This window comes from Canis aureus, chromosome 12, assembly GCF_053574225.1.
Source record: "Canis aureus isolate CA01 chromosome 12, VMU_Caureus_v.1.0, whole genome shotgun sequence".
Taxonomy (NCBI): Eukaryota; Metazoa; Chordata; class Mammalia; order Carnivora; family Canidae; genus Canis; species Canis aureus.
Genome location: NC_135622.1, coordinates 46,800,426 through 46,821,389, shown reverse-complemented (window position 1 = coordinate 46,821,389; position 20,964 = coordinate 46,800,426). Strand labels below are relative to the sequence as shown.

Genomic DNA, 20,964 nt, shown 5'->3' with positions numbered 1-20,964 from the left:
TTCAGTCTGCAGGGACAAATGTTTCCAGGCAAAGAGCTCCTAGCAGCAGATGAAGTAATTGCTTAAGGAGTGGGGATGGTTTCACAGGGGATTCCCTAGAGACAATTTCTGAGGACTATGTGATATCTTGGTGAGATCTCTGAATGTCACTTTCCCCACCTATAAAATGGGGCGGGGAGGGGGGTTTCTAAATGACCTTTACAGTAATACTCCACTCTCATATTCACTGTAGTGGTGTGGAAGGGGTGAGAGGGGTAGAAAGGAGAGGGATGGGTTGTTGCTTAGGAGTAAATTCTCATCAACAGGGGAAGGTGATGAATTGCCTGGGAGAGCACAGCTGGGGAGTAGGGACGGCAGTCAATGGTGGTAGATGCAGCCCTGTCTTTTGGAAGGGCACGGAGTGGATGTTTTGTATTCATTATACATTCACTCTGCGTTTATGTAATCCTTGCAGCTGCCCTATGAGTGGATTCACAGAGGGAAAACCAAGGCTTGGATGAGATACCCATCCAGATCTAAGTGGTAGCATGGGAATGAGAGTCAGGATGAAAACCACCTGCCTCTAAAACTGATTCCCTTTCCACCATACTACACCTTAATGCTTCCCTAGCTTGTCACTCAGCGTATCCAGGCTAAATATGGATCACGATGGCTGTCTTTCATCTAGGGTCATGTGTCTGATACCTCTCAACATAAATTGGTGATTCTTGGGTTCTTTCCTCATCTCTTAAAAGTACTGTGTGATGGGTGGATGGGTGAGTGAATGGATATAATTCCTCAAGTAAACCCATGAGGGACTTTGGACCATTGGAGGAAGGTGCAGACAGGGCACTGGCCACCACAGAAGCCACTGGAGCTTGGGAGTCAGGCAGCCCTGGAGATTCTTTCCCACCATGGCATCTCTCACACCTTATACAAAGTATTACCAATGCAATAAAGTTAATGGAGCCAGTCATCCAATGAAGGAGCCAATTCCGTGCAAAGATGATGCATCTTTGGAGTTAATAAGGTCTATTGAGCTTATGCCCTTTTAAATGAATACAATTCTTGAAATCCACCAAACAGCAGCACATCCACTTAGAAGTAGTTAACTAAGTCTTGTACCACTGTCACCGATGGATAAGGAGAGATTCCCAGAACCGGCTTCCTACTGACATCTGGAGAGCCTTCAGCTCTTGGGAGCTCAACAGATGTCATGCCTGGCCAGCCATCCTTGTCCTTTGCGAAGTCCTCAGATCAACCCAGTTACAACCATGGGGACTGGACAACCCAAGGAAGAAAGTGATCAAATGGAGCCATGACTCTCCTGAATGGTGTCCAGCCCAGCCTATAGCCTGAGGCCCAGCCTTAGGGTTAGTTGGAAGAGATGCACAAGAACAGCTAGACTGTCAGCCCTACAAAACTGGCCACTGCCAGGGGAGAACTGCTGCCCAGTGGTCCCTGAGCTGGGGGAAAGTAAGCAGTTTGTAGGAAGTATAGACCTGGCACTGGCTGAGGAGAAACACGAGTCAGCCCGAACTTCAGACTGAATAAGGACCATTAGGCCATGGCCCCTGGGCCCTCTGACTATGCTCTACCAATGCTCTGCCCAATTCCAGTCTCCTCTCCAGTTAACACTGCTCACAGTTGCTGAAGAACACAAAGTGGTATTTGTTGTGCCCACAGAACATCTGCTGAAGGCAAAACTTGTGTTCATAGCTCTTCACTTCAAAAGACTTGCTGTGTTATAAAAAGAAAGGGACCATCTGTCCCTCTTCTGGACCCCAGCACCTCTTGGAAAAGATTTCTGTGCAAGAAGGCAGTGAGAAGTCAGCATTGACTTCAGGGAACTATTCTGAGGCCGGAAAAGAAGGTGCCTCCCCACTGAGGGGAAGTTGAGGCGGCAGATGGAAGCCGCTCTGTGGAAGCCATGAGATGGTAGACGCTGGCAGGAAGGACACAGCTGTGGGTCTGGGGAGATGCTCCAGCTGTGCAAAGGCCCAACTGGGAGGATGAGAGATGTGAGGGCAGCCCAAGAGGAAAGACCCGGAGGATCAGGGGCCCCCAGGAGAAGGTGTGGAAGATGGCATCTCCAGTTTGGACATACCTGTTGCACAAAGTCTGATATCATCCATTTGCATTCCTCTGCTCAGCTTGTCTGGCCTTTCTTATCCAAAAAGCCCTTTAGGACAGTTCTGCATCTTGGGGACCACCACCCGCTCAATGATTCCCCTCCAGGGGCTGATAATTGGGGTGATCTTCCAGAGTGTGTGGGAGTCTAGTGTGAGGCCCATTCAGGGTTTGTCTGTCTCTCGGCACCAAGATAGAAAAGTCTGGAGAAGCTGGCTTGGGCATGCAGGTGGGGCCTAGCTGAGCACAGGTGGGACTTTCAGCCAGGAGGCATTCCCCCAGCTTCCCGACCACGCTCTCCCAGGTGGGGCACCCACTGATTGCGACTCCACAAAAGGCCCTTCCTTCCTGGCCTTCACGTTGGCTGTTCCAGTTCTTTGGTTCTGAAACAGCCCTGTTCCTTCCACCTCTCCCACACATACCCATGAAAAAGTTGGATTTCTACCAGAATCCAAGCAGATTCCAGAGAGCCTTGGTCTGTGAACCTCTAAGCTTAAGGCTTATTTTGTTTCGGATCAAAACCTGCCTCTCTTCTGAGCTTCTGTCCTGGCCTAGAAATGGGGGGTGGGGGGATGCTGGAGGTTCTGAAATGGGGTCTTCTGAGGACACCCCTCGCTCCCATTTTCTGCTTGTCTCTGATGGGAGTGAATGAATTGAGAGCTTTGCCTCTGTCCTGGGGAGGGTGTGCAAGTTTTCATCCACAGTCTAAAATGTACAGAACTCCCCTCACCCCCCGCCACTCGGGTGCATCCATTTAGATTCTGAGAACGAAGGCAGTTCCTGGAGTAGCATATTCAAGGCTCCCAGAATCCTAAAAGGTCACACTCCTTTTATTCTTGCCTCTTTTCACTTCTGTTCTATTCTTATTGATTTCTTTGGGCCCATAAGAAAACACAGTAGGCAAAGCCTGCTACTTCCATTGAAATAAAATATTCTGCAGTCAAACCACACACCATAAAGAAATAATTGCAGTCTGTATATATTGCTAATGGACATCTCTCAGCAATTCCCTGTCTCATAAGCTTTAAACACAGACATTAGTATAAATATGCAGAAACCCCCATTCGGGCAAATTACTCTGCATTTCTGAACAGAAGGAAGATTAACCATGTGCTGATATCTTTGAAGGAGCTCAGCAGAGCAGGAAAAATTCACTGGCCCTCTCTGGGAGGGAGCTCAGGACTCTGTGAGGCCTGGAGGACAGAGCTGAAGCCCCAGCTGGCATCTTCTCCCCTGGGCCTGGGGCTCTCCTGGAGTACTCAGGCTGGGCCTCGGGAGGAGGGGACTGGCCCCCACTCTGGCCAGATCAGCCTCATCTGAGTTGACTTGTCACTTGGGTGTTCTGCTTCTAGAGCCTTCCAAGCTCCCAAGGTGCTGGCAGGTACAGGAACAGAGAGGTTGAAGCATTTTTTCCCCTGGCCTCTCATCTGCCTGATAAAAAGCCCCTCTAGGGTCACCAGATTTCAGAAGTAAAGGCCCATGAGGAGCCCTGGGGAGACTTCTAGAGGCAGCATCACCATCTGAAGTCGGCCCTACAATCTCCCTTTCTCTGGCGCTCCTCTTCTCAGCCCTCCTCCCCTACCCTGCACACCCCCACTGATAGTCCCACACTCCCCACAAAGCCCCTGCCCTTCAGGAATCAGCCCGGACCCCTGGTCACCAGGGTGGAGAAGACACCTCCGTGAGCACAGGGTGCTGAGCCTGGGGGTGACTGGGTCTGGCCTCCACGGCCTGCTGGTTAGACAGGAGGCAGCAGAGGCCGGAGAGGGCTCCACATGAAGCTCACAAAAGTCCCCTCCACGTGCTCGGCACAGGCCACCACGTCCCCTTTATAGACAGAACTCGAGGCTTGGTTTTCCGGGGGCTGGAGCAGCCAGTCAACGGAACAGGGGGAGGTGGCCAGAGGGTTGCTGAATATGCTACAGGCCCGCCTTGTTGTCAACACGGGAGGTGAGCTTTGAGCTAGTCAGGAGTCACCAAGGGGTGAAAGAGCCAGAGCGCAGAGGTCTTCTGGTTATTTATTTTGTGTTCGCCTGCCTTTGCCACAGTGGAATCGAATGCAGAGGAGAGCACTCAACATTTACATTCTGAGGCAGAAGGAAGGCACTTGGGCTCCTCAGAGCTGGAGCCGCAGCCTCCCAGCCTCGCCTGTTGTAGTGAAGTTGGGACAGAAGAGTCAGGGAGCCTGGCGGGAGGCCCTCCCCAGCCCCCAGACCACCTGTGAGGCCGGGGTTTCTGTAACACCCCAGTTTCCAAGGCAGGGCTCTGGGGCAGCAGCCTTAGCCAGAAGCAGAGGAGCGCAGGAGGATTAGAGCCTCTCCTCAGCTCACCCCAGCATGCGTGCAGACTTCACTCACCCGTCTCACCAGCGAGCATCTTGATGGTCTATTTTCATGACTGTCTCCCCCACTCGACTGTGAATGACTTTAGAACACCCCCGCCGCTGGCCAATTTAGCAACCTTCTGCAAAATTTTAAGATACCCTTTTCTCAAGACCCTTGCTTGCCATCTACCAGAAAATTGTCACAATAATGAAAGAAATGTTGGTGAGCGTGAGGTGAATGGCGACCCCTGGAGTTGTACAGTGTGCAAGTGAGCAGGTTGAGAGTGACTCATTGAGGGTATTGTATTCCAAATGCTCGTGGAAGGGTAGCACGTGCACTCACACGTGTAATCCTTACAACGGCTACGGTTATAACCCCCATGCCACAGAGAGACGGGCTCGGAAACATGAAGGAACCTTCTCGTGTTTACCCAGCTGGTCAGGGATGCAGTCGGGGTGGATTCTGGGCCATCGGGCCCCAGAGCCTTGCCCTTCGCCATGTAAGCTCCATGATAGCCTCAGTAGCTAGTTCTGGGCCTGGCCCTGAGGATGCCCACAAGCGTGTGTTTGCTGTAACAGCACAAAAAGGGTCTGGCTTCCAGCCCCAGTTCAGCCCTGCTCCTGCCACCCCGCACACTGAATCTCTCCCTCTCCATTTATAAAATGAGGGGCTGGATGCAGAGTGTCAGAGGCTCAGGGGACCCTGGGTCCCCACAGACCCATGCAGGTTGCCATGCAAGTTGCCATGCAGCCTGGCCTGGAGGAGGTGCCCTTGCATGGACCCAAGCTGTGCCCATGGCTGGGGAGCCCCACACCCACACAAGGACTTGGGGCCTGTCAGCTCATCTCCACCAGAGCCTTTCAGACTCAGCCCACCTGACTGGCCTCCAGGGCTCACCTGCCCTCTCATCCAGGCCCTCCTTCCCTCCTGCTCGGCCCCCCAGGACTCGCTCCTCAGCCTCTCCTGCCTCTAGAAGGCCTGCCCTCTCACGGGCACCCTCCACTCTGCTGTCAGAGCAGATTTTCTAAAGCACCGTGTGACCAGGCCTTAGTCAAACCTTCAGTGGTCTTCATTTTTCATGGAGCTCCTTCACCTGTCACTCAAGGCTACTGACTCCTCCAGCCTCTCCCCCGCTTCAGCCCCACAGGTCTGGCCCCTCAGGGCTTCTACCCAGCAACACACTCACTTCAGCTTCTGCACATTGCTCACAATGCCCACCCCTATTCAGACCTGCCTTTAGTCTTGTTGCTTCTCCAGAAAACCTTCCCAGGCCCCCTAGACCACACAGAACCACCAGGCCCCAGTGGCAGGCCTAGGGTTGACAAGACTGTGCTCTCCTGCGACTCACTCCTCTCCCCAAGCTGGGGGATCTTGGGTCAGGATCTGGGCCAGAGCCCAGCCAAGTGGGGGCCCAGCAGCAAACAGGCCCCTGACTGGAAAAACAGGTAGTAGAGTCACATCTAATTCCACCCAAGTTGTGGCTCTGGCTAGCCCCAGCTCCTGGCCACCTCCTCCCTTAGCTGACACTGGCCTCTGATCCCCAAATTGCTGAGGCATCTTGTCCTCCTCAGGTAAAATGAGGTGTGACCTCATCAGGGTTCCCCAGGGCCACCCCCCCAGGCCTCTTGTGACTGCCACCACACAGAAACCAGAGAGCCCTGCTAAGGAGCTATAGAAAATAGTCATGCATGTGCCCGTCAGAGAGTTCCAGAAAAGTATAACATTCCAACCCAGTAAGAGCTAGTTCTTACAGCCAAAAAGGGGAGAGGGACTCAGGAAACTGTCCTCCCAGCCCCCAGCCCTTAAGGATTGAGCTCCTTCTCTGGAGACAGGAAGCAGCTGGGGATAAATCAGGTGTCCACAGAGCCTCTGGCCCAGTCAGTAAGGAGAGAAACCAAAGCTCTGAAAATTCCATTCATCCAGGAGACCCTCCTGTGTAGACTCCAACTGTATCCCAGCCCCCAGGCAGCACCTGCACACCTGTGCACAGCCTCCCTCTGTATTCATCAGAGGGCCAGCTCCCCACCCTGCTAAGCTCTAGTTGGGGCTTGGCTTGGAGCCCTCCTCGCACTGGGGCAGATGGTGGGAATGGGAGTGTATAATCCCCCTCCTGGGATGAGCTCACTGACCTGGAAGGAGAAATCCCCCCACTGACCCTTGTCATGGGCAGGAACTCCAAAACATACGAGCAACCCCCAGGTGCACAAGAAAGAAGGGAAGAGAGATGATGAGTCATGAGGCCTGAGACTCTGAAGAGCCATTTGCGGAGAGAGCTTTGGGACCTAGTACAGCCAAACGCATGACTGACCAGCCCTCATGAGCCAGCTGAACCACGCCTGCCCTTGAGAGGAGGAGACAGACAGGTCACCAAACATGCCCCAGAACCAGTGCTCCACGGGGCAGGCCTTTTGGTCTTTTTTGTTCATCAATGTCTCCCCAGTTCCTGGCACATAGTAGGTGCTCAGTAAATATTGGCTGACTGTATGAGTGAATAAATGAATGAAGGACGATAGCCCTAAGCGCTCAATTCTGCCCATGGTTCTGAACCCCACAGGATTGTGGGTACAGAACACGGAGTGTGGGAGTCCGAGGACTTGAGCAAGGACACAGAGGCAGCTGCAGAGTGAGGGCATCTGTAGGCAAAAGCCATCTTGAAGACAGAATGTCCTTCTTTCTGTCATCAGCTTCCATGATTTTGCATGACTTCATTCAAAGGTTTCCAGCCCTTTGGTACATTTTCTCTTGTCCAGACACTTTTGCAGGGTTTAACTTTATTATCTTTTTTTAAATATAGTTTTTTAAAGATTTTATTTATTTATTTATTCATGAGAGACACCGAGAGAGAGGCAGAGACACAGGCAGAGGGAGAAGCAGGGCCCCCCGGGAGCCCGATGTGGGACTGGATCCCGGGACTCCAGGACCATGCCCTGTGCCAAAGGCAGACACCCAACTACTGAGCCACCCAGCCGTTCCTAACTTCATTATCTTATTGTTGCCCACTGACCATAGGTAACTGACTTTTTGTGCGGTTCCTCCGGCTATGCAGGACCACATCATGCTCCTGGGCAATGAGCAGGGTTCCCCCTTTCTCCTGAGGGATTGTTCTGATCTCAGGAGCTTTGGGCCATACATATAAGCTCTCAGCTATTGGCAGCTCTGGCGATTTCTAGGGTTGCCCAGGATAGTACAACTGCCGGACTATGGCCACTGAGTTCACCAGCCCTGCCTGAGGTCCAAGCCCCTCCCAGAGGGTTCACCCTGCCTTCCCTCCCTTCCTGAAAGCCTGAGGTCCCTCAAGACCAGAGCCCAAGCCCCAAAGCTGGCTCCAGACCCCGGGCTCTGCCTTAGCTCCTCCCACCCAGCCTGCGGGCCATCCCAGGGATCTCACCGCCCTCTGGCTTGCCTTCTGCGCCAATCCTACCCAGCCCCAACCACCGGCATCGCCTTCCTCTGTGTACATCACAGCTCTTTATGATGCTCCTCGGACCCTGAGCATCACCTTCCCAAGTGGCCTGCCCTGCCCTGAGGAAGGCAGCTAGGGCAAGCAGGAAGCAGCAAGATACGGTGGTTTAAAACTTTTAAAACCCAAAGCAGGGATCCCTGGGTGGCGCAGCGGTTTGGCGCCTGCCTTTGGCCCAGGGCGCGATCCTGGAGACCCGGGATCGAGTCCCACGTCGGGCTCCCGGTGCATGGAGCCTGCTTCTCCCTCTGCCTGTGTCTCTGCCTCTCTCTCTCTCTCTCTCTCTCTGTGTGACTATCATAAATAAATAAAAATTAAAAAAAACCCAAAGCAGGATTTTTAACTAAGCAGAGCTCGATTCAAACCTTGCTTCTGCCGCTCTTTGGCAAAGGGACAAGTTAACTCTCCCTGAGCCTCACTTTCCTCATCTGTAAAATGGGGACCACCTGTCCTGGGATTACCGGCCGGGGATAAAGGCGATCACGTCATCAGGGGGCATCAGAGGGGGTTGGCAGGATGCGTGCACCCTGGGGGGGGTGCCCCCCGCCCCCGCCCCTGCAGGAGGAGACGAGGGGAGAGGCCCCCGGGCGTCTGCGACAGGTATGGGGTCCGAAAGATGGCTGAGGGCGGCGGATGTAATTAAAGCGCCCCGTGGCCCGGCAACTGGGGCCAGGTTCTTCTGTCCGTTGCGTTTTCCCGCCGGGGTCCCCGTCCTCGCCGGCCGTAGAGCCCAGCCCGCGCCCCACACCCCACCCCCCTGCGGGGCTCGGGCTCCGGCTCCCGCGCGCAGCTCGCGCGGGCGGGGGCGGGGGCGGGGGCGGGGGCGGGGCGGGGGCGGGGCCGGCGGGCTGGAGAGAGCGGAGGCCCCGCCCCCGGTGACGTGTAGGCCCCGCCCCCGCGCCGCAGCATGTGCCGCGGGGAGGGGAGGGGCGGGGCGTGGAGGGGGCGGGGCGCGGCGGGGCGGCCGGGGTTCCCGGGCGCGCGGCGGCGGAGGCGCGTCTGCAGCGCTCATTTGCATATGCGCAGGTTGGCTATTTATAACCTCGCTGCAGCCAGTTCCGAGTTATGGATGTCTTGAAGTGACTTTAATCTGAGCCTTCTTTTCTTCAAATGGGCTTTTGATTTCCGGAGTGATATTATACATGGCTGTAAGCTATTGACTGAGCGATCGCCCTTGTGTTCTCAATGTGCTGATGCTGAAAATCTGCGATATAAATAAACTTCCTCTGGTAGAATCATTATAAAGCACAAGCAGCAGAAATTTATGGAAAGAACAGATTAAATGCTTAGACTTAAATTCTTCAGTGTGCTGCTTGCCCTAAACTGCTGTGTCTGGAGTTTGGGCTGCTGATTCAGGTGGAAAAAATCAAACGGACACATCGCTTGTCGGTGCATTTTTACTATGATCTATTGTGTTGCCAAAAGAGAAAGCTCAAAAGCTGCCATTGATAATCCTGGTTAAAACTTGGAGCATAAATTATTAAGACATGTAGTTTCTTTTCGGAGTGGTTGGGGACCAGGGCGTGCAGCACAGTAAAGAAATATAACATCAATATGTGCTTATGCATTGTAATGTGGGACATTTTTATGCCCTTAATAAAACATTCCGCCTACAAGTATGTTTATGAAAGCAACAGATAGGAAGATCCATAATGCCACTTAATAGAGTTAATCACCTCCCATCGGAATGGTTTAAAAGGCTTTTTATTGCATGTTGAAAAGCTCTGACCATAATTAATACACTACACGCTGTCAGGTGCCAATCAGAGGGCTGGAAGCAGCAAACGGAACTTTCTAGCACGCTAGGGCTGGGACCGTTCTCAGGACTCCATCCAGTTGTCTGAATGCCAGGTTTTTAAATCAGAATTATAGCCTTTATGTCAAACATTGGGCTCTGTCTGGGGCTTTAGGTTCTAAATGTTGGGCTCTAGGCTCTAGATGTAAATTCCGAGTTTGTTCTGGGCTCTAGATTGGTTGGTTCTAGGCTCTCAAATCTAGACTCTGGGTTACCAGCCCTGGGTCCACAGGTCCTGAGTGAGTTGCTCCCGCATTACATCTGTACCCAGAGCCAGGAGGGGGATGGGGCTCTTTCCTAACAATGTTGGTTTAGCTCGCTGTAACCTCAGTGGATCCCACTAACCACAGAAATTTATCCCATGGACCTTCCTCTTACCTTTGACCTTTCTAGCCATTTTCCAACTAAGAGGAGGGAAGTCTCAGGATGCCCATGGCCAGCCTCCCCCAGGGTCAGCATGTGGGCAAAGGCTGGTCCCTCCAGACACAGTCTGACACAGAACAGACCCAGACTCGATGGCCAGGGCCACAGCCAACCAGCCATGGAAGCTCCAGAACTAATCACTTCCCTTTCCTCCAAAGGAGAAGCCTTTATCTCCTTAGTCCCTTATGATATAGTCGCAGAGTGACTGGAGCCACAGGGAATCGCCCAAACAGCCTGGAAGAGCTGAAGAGGTGAAGGGTCAGCCTGAAATAATTAAAGAATAGAATCATCCTTTAGAAGCTCAATTCAAGCCAGCAAGAATGAAGCAGGCAGCAGGGAGATAGTGCTTTCCCGGGGTTGGACCTCTGTCACATGCCTGGGTGGCAATTCTGGGAACCCTGGTAGCTGAGCGGGAGCTAGCTGGTGGTACTTTGGTGGAGATCTTTGAACGTGAAAGCTCTTTCTCCTCTTGGAAAGTTGGACCAACAAAAACTAAGAATGACCCCTGAGGGCACTGAGTGGACACCGGTGGCCAGTGAAGCCAAGCTGTTATATCCCAATATAATATGGTGGACTTCTCTCCACTAGACTGGATTCCAGGGCTCATTAGGGCTTGGATGGGTGGGTTGTCACCAGGAGCTGAGAGATTTTGGTGCTGGATGGAGAAGTTGCCGTAACTCGTCTTTGTTGAGACAGAATCATCCCCCACCTGACTCCCGGTACCCACCTGTAACAGCAGACACTGGATTTCCTTCACGACCTGAAGCGATTGATTCCCCTCTGCCATCTCCCTGCCACCGGCACCACCCAAAGGGAGAGCTGTGCCCAGGGGAACATTGTCTACAGCTGCCCTCCCAGAGGTGAGCTCCCTCGTGGGGACAGGCCACGGCTCCCCCACTCCACATTGGGGGAGTGACAAGGACAACTGGGGAAGATAGCGTCGCAGGTGTGTGGTGGAGGAAATGCTCACTCCTTCGGGCGGCCGACAGCAATGCAGTGAGCCCCGGCCTACCTACCTACCGTGCATTACGAACAAAGCTCTCCGCACTCACGGAGCTCATACTCTGACTCCCCAGAGCCTCCCTCATGGTATGTCCGCCATCTCCTGAATGCAGCAACTAGAGAAATAAGAAACTGAGTGGGACTTTCGCAGGTCTGTCCACAGCAGGCCGAGCTAGGATCCCGAATGCCAGGGCCCCAGTTGGTAGATGGTCTTCACTCATATCCCAGCCCCCTTGACGAACTTCCTCCGCCCATTGAGGGTGTGTGCACAGCCCAGGAGGACCCCCTGGGAGTGCTGAGCCTGTGGGAACAGAGCCAGGGGCCAAAAGGGTTACAGGACTGGCTCGTCCTTGAGGCAACAAGACAAGGGTGTCCTGAAGTTATGGAGGCTGTGGCTGGGAAAATAGGTTGCAAACTGGCATTGGGGCCACCATGAGCATTTTTGAGGGCATGTGGGTGTTTGTGCCAATCTCTCATCTTGACTAGGCAAGTTTTCTTCTGAGGTCCAGTGTCTCCCACTGGGTTTATGTAAATGAGCCATAGGACCTGGTCAGGCAAACGGCACACATGGGACACTCAGTGTGAGTGGGGCTGAGTGCCCAGCTGACGCAGACTGGGCCAGAGCAAAAGGCAGGCCAGCTATGCCCTTGGGGATCCGAGCTGTCCTCCGGCAGCCATCAGGCCCCTGGCAGTTGCCAGGCCCCCATTGTCTTTGCCCACAGGCTTGGTGGCCTTGAAACACCCGCTGAGCAGCTGTTCCCAATCCCTCCCTGGCCTGTGGGCTTGAGTAACTCTTGAGGCCCGGACGTGTAGGTGAGGAGGTTTTGGTGCACAGAGCTGGGCTCAGTGAGCAGCTCCCTGGAGGACGTTTGGGATGAGTTGACTAATAGAGATGTCTGTTCTGGGAGGTCGTGATATCACCTGTCATTAACCCGGGCACCCTGCCCAGGGCTCTCACCAAGAAATCATAGGCAGCTGCTTGCAGGCGGGTGAGTGATTTGCAAGGACCACAAGAATATTTGCATAAACATATGTATGGAGTGTGTATTTATTTGCATTCATTTGCATAAATTGCTGGCTCTTTAAGCTGTTGTTCCTTAATTTTATTTTATTTTTTTCAGTAAATTTATTTGAGCTCTGAGCACATAGATCTGGACACTTTAGGAATGAGAACAAAAAGGCCAAAAACAACAGCACTGGGGCATGAGATCAGAGATTCTCAAACTTTGCTGCACATTAAAATTTTCTAGGAAGGTTTTAGGAGTTCTGGTGCCCAGATTGTCCCCTGTACTATTGGCTACAAGGCTAGGGGTGAGGCCCAAGCGTCAGCATCTTGGTGAATGCTTTGGTCGCATACACAGGTTGAGGACTGATGCCTGAGCCAGGGCCAGGCATGCATCAACTCAAAACACCCTGGTCTCCAGCTGGAGACACCGGGTGCCCACCTCACCTCCCTCATATGTACCAGACACTCCCAAACTTAAGCACAGTGAGGTATGTGAAGGGCCAGGGCCGCACCAGCACTCCACCGCACCCTTCTGCACCAGCACCATCACCTTACCACGTCAAACCGTGCACAGCCAGAGCATCTGGAGACACGGCGGCTCCTCCTGGCCCGCACCCCACCCCACCCCCAGTCCGCCCTGGACTCCACCTGGAGCATCAGTCAGCCCCTAGGAGATATGAGTGCTTCAGGTGGGACCCAGGGTCTGTTCTGTCTCAGGCACATGGTTCTTTCTCCTTCCAGATGACTTCCAGATGCCCAGGAAGTGAGTGCCTATGAGAGGGAGGCCATGTGTTCCCGAACAAGCCCTCCTGTTGCCACCCGCCTGTTCCCTTCATCTCCCCAGGCTGGGAGAGAGCCAGGCCGTGGGGCTTGAGGGCCTTTTCCCTCCCCGAGGGGTGCTGCTTGGGCAAAGAAAAATGCTGGAGGTCTGGAAACGTCTCACAGCCTTCCCTGTGGCTGTTCCCCAGTTTCTGCCACTCGGCTGCTTCCCGCTCTCCCTGCTTGATGCCATCACCCCACCCGTCCAGCTGTCCTGCCTCCCTCCAGAGTCCCTGGTCGCTGCTTCTGTGCCTTTGCTTCACCCCGGGGGGCAGCCCTTTCTCCACGGCTGTTGGCTCATATCCGACCCATTCAAGACCCAGCTCAGTGCCTCCTATTCCACGACACCTTCTCCAATCCAGCAACAATTCAACAATTCATTTGTTCACCCCATCACTCACTCCACTCTCTACCTGAAACCTGTTCCGGGCCAGACACCATGCCAAGCACTGGGGTACAGAGACCAGCCAGATGCAGGCTCTGCTTGTGAGAGCTTTTCTGAGTGATGGTCAAAGTCTGTTATGTTCCCATCTCCAGCGCCTATCAGGGCAATGGGAGGCCCTGTGTCCTGCTGCCACACAAATGGACCATGTTGCTAGATGCTGCTTGGGGTAGATGATGCAGGCCTTGCTAACAGGAGACAGGCACAGCCGTACCTCCGCCCGCAGGGGTGAGCGAGGAGGGAAGTGTTGGTTTCAGAACCTCCAGGGGGCAGGTGGGAGCAGAGAGAGCAGCTTCTGGGGGCAGTCAGGGTGGCCCTGCCCACTCCTCTCCTGGATCTACCTTTGCTGGAACACATGGGGTCGTTCCTGGGGCCTTGCAGAGCCCCATGGCTTGGTGTGCTGACCTTTCCTAGCCCTAGGTCAGTTGTACTGGGGAAAGTTCCTCCCCACCTGCCCTGGGCCCTAGTTGCAGCCCCCAGGGGTCAGGGCTGTAGCTACCCACCCAGACCCTCACCTCCACTGACCAGAAGTAATACCCACCCCAAGTGGGAGCCAGCGTTGGGCCACCACAGTAGAGTCATAGAAGCTCCAGGGAGCCTGGAGGTGCCTTCTGTTCCTAAAAGGAGCTGTGGTGCCAAGTGGAAACTGTTATTTATCAGAAAGAGAGAACTGGGCAGGTGGACCACAGCCCACAGGTGGCAGGGCCAGCTCCCAGGTCAGGCCCAGCATTGCCCACCCCGGGCCTGGAGCTGAAGCTGGAGTCGAGGGGAGGGCTCTCCTTTGGACTCTGTGCCATCACGGAGGACTGCAGATCCACCTGGTGCCTTCTGTGGGCCACCCCAACATGGGTTCCGTGGGTACCAGAGGCTGCGTGAAGCTCTGGGAGTTCGGGGAATGAAAGGCGGTATCTCTACCACACCAGAGCTGTCTGTCTAACCACAGACAGACTTCTCAGGCAAGGATCACAGACCTAGGAGGGAGGGATTAGCAGGGAAGAGGCCTGAGCTGGCAGACAGGAGACAGGAAGGGAGATGTCAGAAGAGACCACCTGTTGACCCTTCCAGGAACCTCCTAGGAGCAAGCCTAGGGTGCCTCCTCCACAAGCCGGTGAGTGCCAAGGACCTTGCCAGCCAGTATGACAGGCAGGTGTGCAGGACACCATGACAGCTAGACAAGGATACCAACCATGAACCAGGGGCTGGCTCCTCCCTGGTGGCCATGGTTTCTCCATGGGTATGACACCTGCCTGGCTTTAAGGCAGACCTGACCCTCTGACTCTGTTCCAGGGCCTGAAGCTGGCACCTGGTCGGCTGGAGGACAAACCACTTTCTTCTTTTTTTGCTAATTTTTATCCTAAAATGATCATGACGATTGTTGTATGATCATTAAAGACCATTAGCAATATGAAAAACTGAAATGACTCCCAGGCTTTCACCTCCCCTGAAATGACAGAAAGCAAGGTGTTGCCCCAGACCTGACCCTGGCCAGGCCCAGCAGGAGGGGTGGACACAGATGGACTCAGGGGCAAACAGCCAGAGACATCCCTTCCCAGACACCCCAGAGGGCACAAGTGGGGTCCCCAACCCCTACAAACACACGCACAGGGGCTTATGCTCTCCTGCCCTGCATCCTTACCCCAGGGCCTCTCTGGCCATGAATTCTCTTCTCCAGTGATGTGATTCGAAGTGCTCTGAGTTGCCATTAGCCCCTGGCATCTGGGCTTTCCGTTTCATTTCCCTCTTTACCCGGGTAACTGAACTGATCGTGCTCCCAGCTCTGGTTCACTAATTCTTGCAAATCCTTTAAAACTATTGATTTATTTGCTGGGATCTGTGCTCTCGAGATTCTTGGGAAACACTGGTTTTTGCTAAGGCAGGTCAAGGGAGGGGTGCTGTTTCCCCCACTTCTTGTATCTCTCAGCTGCCTGCCCCCCATCACCTCCTCCCCAGCACCTCCTGCCACCCCTTCTCTGTGCCATCCTGTCTCCTCCTGGAGCAGGTGGCTGACTTTACCAAAGCCCTAGCCACCTGGGCCTGTAGGGATTCAGTCTTCAGGATGTTTGCAACAACAAAGCAAGGTTCTATAGAACATCACGCATGAGAATTGAGGCTTTGAGGGTAAGTCTGGTTGTTGAGATGTTCACCCTTTATTTGAGATATTATTTTCTCCTCTGGGTTCTTGTTGCTCTTCTGTTTCCCTGGGCCTGGGGTGATGGGTGAAGAAGCTCTGGGGTCCCTCACTCGGCCTATTCCCCAGCCAGCCCCTCTGCTATCCACACAGACAGCTGTCTCACCCAGGCTTCTCAGGAACCTGGGGGGAAGGCAGGTCAACCAGGGCCTCTGGATGGAAAGAGGATGGGGTGGCAGTGGTGGCCAATGAGAGTGAAGAGCCCAGCCCCTCTGGGAATCCAGGACAGTGAAAGAGGGAAGCAGCTCCCGTAGGGGGCCTCTCCTGCCTCCCTGACCGCTGGCCGGGAATGGAGGGTAGCAAATACTCTCTGCTTTCGCCCCGGATGAAGAAACCAGATGTATGTGATGAATTTTCAGGCTAGGCGCCTAGAGCCCCAACCCTCCAACCTGGGGGCTGGGCTGTGTTGCAGAGTGTGGCGGTGACTATTAGCTCCCCAACTGCCTTAGCTGAGCTCTGTCTTCCGGGTAAAGATGTCTAGAGTTTATCCCTATCTGGGGGCACATGCAGTACTGCTCCATTCAACACACATCTTTATTCAATTCTCCAGCAGGGGCCAGCTACAGACTCTCGTATGTATTTGGAAATCTGACGTCTTGCCCCTAAAATAGTGAGTGGTAAAATAGGAAGCTGTAAAATGGTAACAGCCAAGGATAGACCACAGGCTGGTGACTGCTCATCGTAGAGGGGCCTCTGTACTCACAGCCTACGAGGCAGAGCGTGGGGACCCATCAGCTTGAGAGGCACATCCACGATGCTGAAGGGAAGAGAGGCAGCAACCAGCGCCTGCTCTCTGAATGCCATGCCCCGGGCCCAGCCGGGAGGTAGTCTGGCCTGAAGATGGGGACGGTGCTAGGAAAATCCCTCCCTCAGCCCCAGCCCCGCATGGACACTCAAAAACCTGTGCTTCCCCATCAGAGCTCAGGGCCCCTTCCACTGTTCACCAGGCTAAAGGCCAGGCCTCATCCTCACTGCCCAGCGTCCTAACACAGCAGCCCCTCGGGGCAGGGGTCTGGCTTTCTCCAGACACTTGCCCTCCATCCACCCCACTCTTCTACGCCCCAGGTGACCTAGGTGACTTTCTCAGTTTTCCTCCCAGCCCCCAGTCTATGGTTCCTGCCCCTGTCAAGGGGCTTTGCTCGTGTTCCAGCTTCCGTTCCACCCGGCCACCCCCACTCCGGCCCTACTCAGCTGCCGACTGCCCTTGCAGTGTGCTGATGTGCAACTTGGGCCTTTGCACAGGCAAACTGCTAACAAAAATGCCCTCCTGTCCACCTTTAACAAGGCCCACTTGCCTCCCAAGACCACGCCAAGTTCCCCATCCCCGTGGGCCTTCCCCCTTCCACCTCCACGCTCCCCTCTACCCCAAGTAGGCTCTGCTTCTAGTGCTGTTTATACACCTTTGGTATACACGACACAGTGTAACACAGATGCATTGTGTATGTGCCACTGAGGGTCGTGGGACACCAACCATAGGCCACAGCTCTCAGAGTTAACCAGAACAGGTATCTGAGGCTGGGGAGTAGGGCAGCACCCACAGATCCATCACAGGGTCAGGACGCACCAGCACTGTCTCCCCCCACCCCCACCCTGGGTTGCTCAAGCACCCCTGGGCCACCAGCTCCGCCAGTTCACCACAACCACTGTGGCCATCGCTGGCTGGCTCTACTCTCCACCCTAGGACTTCATCAGACCCCTGAGCCCAGGTCTCATGGCTTCTTGCCAGCTGCCAGGAAGCTGCCCACTCTGGACTCACCTCACGGGACCCAGTTCCCTGCCCACCTTGGAGTTCTCCCCAATAGAAGGGGATCCTGGTGCCAAGCAACCCAACTGACCTTTGTCCACTGCAGCATCTACCTCCCCCATCAGACTGTGAGCTCCTTGAAGATGGAAACCGGTGTCATATTCATGGTCCAGGTCCTGACACACAATGGCCCTCAGTAAATGTGTATTTAGTATTAGACTATGAACTAGTAAGTTAAGAATGATACCCCTTGTTATGTCCATTTGGTTCTCCACCAGTGACATAGCTAGCTGCCACCGACACCCCCTGCACTTCCTGGTCACCCCACCCTGACCCTCCCTCCCTGGGCCACTTGTCTCTCCTCCTCAGAAGGCCTTCATTACCACCACTGATGTAGCTCCTGTGTCGACACCAAGCTGCACTATTCCCTGGGACAGGGACTGTCTTGCTTATCATCTGCTGCCCCCGCTCCTCTGTATCTCCCACCCCGACCCAAGCTCTGGGCCCAGGGCCCTGTACTTGGTAAACTCAGAAGAGGGGCAGCAGAATGGGTTGGAATAAGAGAAAGGAAGGGCTTGATGGTGTAGAAAGACCAGGGGTGGGGGCAGAGTGTGAGAGGTGTGGGGGTGAGGCCACTGATGGTTAATTCTGAGCAGAGTTTCTGAGTTTAAGAGACAAACCTGACTCTCTCAGCCTCTCATAAAATTCACTAATGGCCCCCAGTCTCTTGGGTGTTTCTTCCACAATCTAATATGGGCCTGCCTCTTACACCGCACACACACACACACACACACACACACACACATGCATGCACACATGCACACACATGCATGCATGCACACATGTACACACACATGCTTGTACATGGACATGCATTCTCATATACAACCACACGTTCACACACACCATATGTTCTTGCCCACCTGCTTACATACACCACACGCTCAGACACACACATACATATGCATGTGGTCACACCTTGCCCCCCAACCCACCTGGTGAGCTATTACACATCTTCACCATCCCCCCACAAGTCTTCCCTGTGCTCCACAAGCCAGCCAGCAGTCCCTCCTCTGAGCCTCCTCTACCCAGCGCCTGCCCCGTAAAATTCCCCTCACTTGGCACCACAGTCATTTAGTGTGTCCCCTGTTAAACCATAAGCTCCTCGGGTCTGTGAATGTGTTCATTCATATGTGTCCCTGGGACCCTCACCCCACCCCCTTGCCCAGCGCACCTGTTTAGTGAGGAAGCAAGTGGGTGGGACAGATGCAAGACCAGACAGAAAGGGGATGTCCATGCCTCAGCCTTATCCAGCTGTGGACTCGGCACCCCTAACCTCTCTAGAGCCCTCCGCACCTTCTGCCCTGACCCCGGGTGCTTGGAGCTCTCCGAGGTGCTGAATTTGGGTCTCAACATGGCCGCACTATCCTTCCTGGCCTCTGGACTCTGTAGTCCCTCTAGCAGAGAACCAGCCGCCACCCCACCTTCCACAATCTACCCTCCAATGAACAGAAGCAGTGTCTCTAAATATGCTGTAGGCAGAATTTAGGCATTTTCACGGGGCACAGGTGGAGGGGTGAACTCCCCAGCCCCACCCCATCAACAGATTCAGCTCTCTCCCTGGGGCCAGATAGAAGTCTCATCCTCCCCTAGTCCTAAGGACCAAGGCTCCTCAGGGCACCCACCTCCTTGGGGCCAAGTTCTAGAGGAGGACTTCTGCCTCAGAGGGACTGTCTGACCACTTCCCTCCAAACCTCTGACTTCCTAGCTGCTCCCAGCCCATCTGCTATGGCCTTCCTGGCAATTGCAAACCCCACCTTCAGGCTTCGGGTCCCCACAAAGTTCTTCAGTGTCCTGACTTGACTTGCCAGGATGCTTCATTCACTGCATATCCCCTCATCCAAGCTTCAGAATGTTAGCCTAGCGTCCCTAGCTCCTGCAGAGCTGTCTGCATACTGTTAACTCTCCTGAGCCCTGGACTTCCCCTGAGGCCTTGTAGCCCAGACCCCTACAACATTTTCATCCTCTATTATTCAGAGTGTGCCCATCACCTCTAGGTCTTCATCCTCAAAGCAGCGGAAGAAGCCAAGTGAAAACTACTTTTCTGAGGGGAGGAAGGACTAACAGTTGCCAATGGCCACCCAATCCAGGGCACTTCCCTCTGACTGCAGCTTTGGGGTTTGCCCACTGGCCTTCCTTGTTCAGCCACAGGTCTGCCCCCACCTCTGCAGTTTAATGAAGTTTTTTTTTAAGATTTATTTATTTATGAGAGACACAGAGAGAGAGAGGCAGAGACACAGGCAGAGGGAGCAGCAGGCTCCATGCAGGGAGCCTGACGTGGGACTTGATCCCAGGTCTCCAGGATCAGGCCCTGAGCGGAAGTTGGCACTAAACTGCTGAGCCACCCGGGCTGCCCTTAATGAAGATTTTTAAAAATTTTAATGACTTTTGTATCATCTTGGAGGGCCTGAGAATGTTCCAACTGGAAGGTAACCCTCAATTCTGCCCATCACATGCATATCAAGCACCCCCTAGTGCACAGCCCTGGGGCAGGGGTTCTAGGGACGGAACAGCCTTTCAGTGCCAAATTTCACTGCCTGAGAAATAGGTCTTGTCATCCAGCGTTGGACTTGGAAAAGGCAGGCTGGTGAGAGGTGGTGACTGTCCTTAGGACTTTTTTCCTTTCAGATAAATGGCAGGAATTTCCATTTGGACAACAGGACAACCAGAAGGTCTCCTCACAAAACTCTAATAAGTCAGGCAAGAAATCTGAGTCTTTCATGCTTCTCTTCTCTAGAAGCACCCGTTTCCAGGGAGGACTTGCCTGTGTGAGGCTGTCAGGCCCTGGGCTGGGGCTGGTATGACTTCCCAGGAGAGGACTGGCCCTCCAACTCAGGCTGGGCATGCTGTCTGCAGGTGGTTTTATCCTGTCTTACCCAGAAGCTAGAGCCCAGCTGGCACACAAGGTCAATTCTGAGCTGTTCTTTGGAAAAGGGGATATGTACATCTGATCAGTTAGGGAGGAAGGGGCAGGAGCCTGTCCCCAACCGTCTGTGGCCTGACTGAACAGCAGCAGCAGGAAGCTCTGTTTGTGTAAAACCACCAGTTGTCCCCACTGTGTCTGCACATGCTGAGCTCCTCCACTTCTGGGTGAATTATTCTCTGGGCATGCATGACACAGTCTTTGCTGGGCTTTCTCAGTACATTTCACAACTGCTCTGAGTTTATAATTTTTTCAAGTCCTTTATCAAATATGTGTTATAAATACCATTGGAATCAGGAGCATTTATCACCTAGCTGGGTTCTTTCTTGAGCTCTGAAAAAAAATTATTTGGCTATACAACCTTTCTCGGGGCTCTGATTTAATGGACTTCTCTGCTGCAAAGCCACTGAAATGTGTTGCCTTTTAATATTTGACATCTCTTCCTCTTTATTACCACCTCAGACAGCCCTTCTAGTCCAGCTGGAATGAGCCCATTAGTCTCTGACAAATAACTCGTGTCGTTTGGTGAAAAATATGCAGAAGCTTGGCTGCGGCAATGTCATTTATAGGCTTGGTTCTGTTTGTGGCCTCCCTCTTCTCTAAATACAGCATCCAGGTCCAGCCAACACTCCCCAGTGTCCTCTTTCTCTCAGATGCCACTTGGTGCTG

At 53.7% G+C, this 20,964-nt stretch overlaps 1 protein-coding gene across 2 annotated transcripts in view; it reads left to right on the top strand.

Moving 5' to 3' along the window:
• Positions 1–20,964, top strand: part of KLHL29 (kelch like family member 29) — a 305,917-nt gene that overhangs the window by 255,634 nt on the left and 29,319 nt on the right. The window lies entirely within an intron of this gene.